This window comes from Pteropus vampyrus, unplaced genomic scaffold, assembly GCF_000151845.1.
Source record: "Pteropus vampyrus isolate Shadow unplaced genomic scaffold, Pvam_2.0 Scaffold91, whole genome shotgun sequence".
NCBI lineage: Eukaryota > Metazoa > Chordata > Mammalia > Chiroptera > Pteropodidae > Pteropus > Pteropus vampyrus.
Window position 1 is genome coordinate 1839627 of NW_011888872.1, and position 2844 is coordinate 1842470.

Sequence of the window (2844 nt, forward strand, 5' to 3'; positions counted from 1 at the left end):
AACACACATACATATATATATTTATTTTATATATATTATATATATTTATTATATACATATATTTTTTTCTGGTATAGTCTGGCCAAGACTTACATTTGTGGTCATCATCAATGAAGTATAGAAACAACTATTGAGAGAATCATTGGAAACCTGGAAACCAGTGTTCATAGGCAGTATAGTGGAAGACAAGGTGACATAAGCAATATTGAAACTAGCACTAAAAAATGGTGCTAGTCACAACTAGGAAACTGCGAAAGCAAGAGGTCTATATTGTTTCCATTTATATAGGTTCCGAAGAGTCACAGCATTATAAATAATAACAGCATTACTATATTTTTCTCATGGTGGGAGTTGATTTTAGTCAGAAATAGTAAATCTTAAAATTAAAAAAGAAAAGAAAAAACATGAAGTCTCTTGTACGTGAACCAGAAATAATAGTGCCTAGACACTGAAAGATTTTCATATACCTTGACTGCACAAGAAAAAAAATGCCTAAAATTTTCTTCTCTACTTATTTTTCTAAATATTCAATGATTTACCCTTGAATTTTCAATACCATTTAAGTGGTTACATAGAAAGAGATTTGTGGGGACAGGGAAGTGGGGTCCTGCATACTTTTGGGGCAGCCCTGTTGATCATGTACTGTGCTAAGCAACTTATGTGCACTATCTACTTTCGTGTCTTTTGTATTCAGAACAACTCTTTGAGACAGTTATTATCTTATTACATAAAGAATAAAACCTAGAAAAGTTAAGTAAGTTTCCCATGCACACAGTTAGTTAATGACTGAACCGAGATTCTAATTATGGACAACCTGATTCTGATGTGTACATCAACCTTAGAAAACCCAGGACAAACCTACCCAACTCAAGTCATTCCCTGGGTTAGGATTACTCTGATACTTGCCGTGGGATTATTGTCATTATTATCATCATCACTATTGTTAATAAAATATTTGTTGAATATTAGGTATGTGCCAGACATTCTAAGCATTTAATGTACATTATTAATTAAATGATCTTAACAACCAAATGAGGTCCATGTCAATAATATTCTCATTACACAAATGGAGAAATTGAGGCCTCAGAGTGGTTGGGTAACTTGCTCAAGTTTACTCAACTGTCATTGGTAGAGCAGGGAATCAAACAAGGCTCCTTGACTCTGGAGCTCCAGCAAATCAGAACCAAAATTCTGGTTTGGTTTCTTCAATTGATATTTCTGAACTAAATTGGTACTTACTAGATAGAAAACAAAACATTACAAATCATAATATATGACTAGAATCAATCTATGATTTTTCTCTCTGGTCTGGTCATTCTTTCCATTTATTTTCACAGGCAGTGGCACAATCTCAGGGCTTAGTATTGCCAGTGCAATGGCACCTCTGATTCTTGTAGATACAACCTTTGCAGCTAGGTATGGTAGGGTCACAGGGACAGAACCATAGCTTCAATTGCCACTGAGTGAGAAATCCCTAAGAGGGAATGCATTTTAACTCAAGAATATAAAATCATTCATTCATGAGAAAGTCATGTGTGTTACCATTAGTATGTGTATATAAATACATATGTGTCCATCCCATTTATTTCATATCATTTTTTTTGCTTATTATAGTCATTTCTGTGTTTGAATAAAGAAATTTTATAATTGAAAGTGTATATTTAGCCATAACACAGAAACAAAGAATATATCAAATATTACGTTCACTATAGATGCTTTGGCTTTAATACAAATAAATACAATACAATTTTGGCCAGATATCTGGCCAAAAAATTGATTATAGCAGTCAACTAGCCAAGCATGTGGAACTATTTGGAAAAATTCAGATAACTGACTGAAAATTCTAATTTTCATTCAGATTCCTACCACCAGACTCTTTATCATGTAATGTTTTGCTCTCATTACTTAGAGCAACAAATATTTTACTCCTTCAAACACTCTTAGTAATAACATACATACAAAAAAACAGAAAAAAAGGAAAGGCAAAAAAAATCAAAAAAGAAAAATTTTAACCTAAAAAAAAAAAAAAAACAAAAACTCATTCAGAGCAAAAATTCATTTACCCCCATCAACTCCTTGTTTTGTTTCAAGATTCCATTGATCATTTACAAATGGTGAAAAACCTCTTTACCTCATTCTATATTTCATCCCAGGTGATTGAACTTTACATTTTGATTTCTAAATGGGCAGAGAGATGTACTGTAATGAGAACACAAAGAAACAGGTTTATAACTCGGTACATTATGGCATCAGGTTCAAAGCAGTGCCGTAAGCCTTTGTTTCTGTCTCATGCAGATAAACTCCAGTATTTTCTAAGACTGTAACATCGCAGAATATGAAGGAGAAAATAAAAAGAAAGACACAAGAAAGAGAAAGCAAGAAAATGAATTAAAACAAAGCAAAACTCTTGGGATGGTTTAGGCTGCAGGGTATTTTCCCAGAGTTCTGTCCAAGAATAATCTAGTAAAAATGTGGACAGAGAACCACCGACCCCTGCTTTCCCCTGAACATATGCAGCTCTGATCAGTCTGGTATTTCAAGAAAAACAAGGTCCTGAACCCGAGTCCTCAGACACATAACAAAGCGCACTTCACAGCTGTGATGCACAGCGACGATCGGCTCCGAGGCCTGAGTGGGTCCCAAGACAATGCCTCCTTTATCACCCAGAGGACAAATATCTAGACAGCAATATTTTCTGCTTGAATGCTTCAAGCAGCTCTCACAACTCCTGACTGAAAGGGAAAACTGAGCTCAGAGTGTTTGCTGAGTGATTATTTTAATTTACTACTTGATGTAAATCTAAATGAACTGACACTCACTCAAGATGGACAGAAAACAATCATC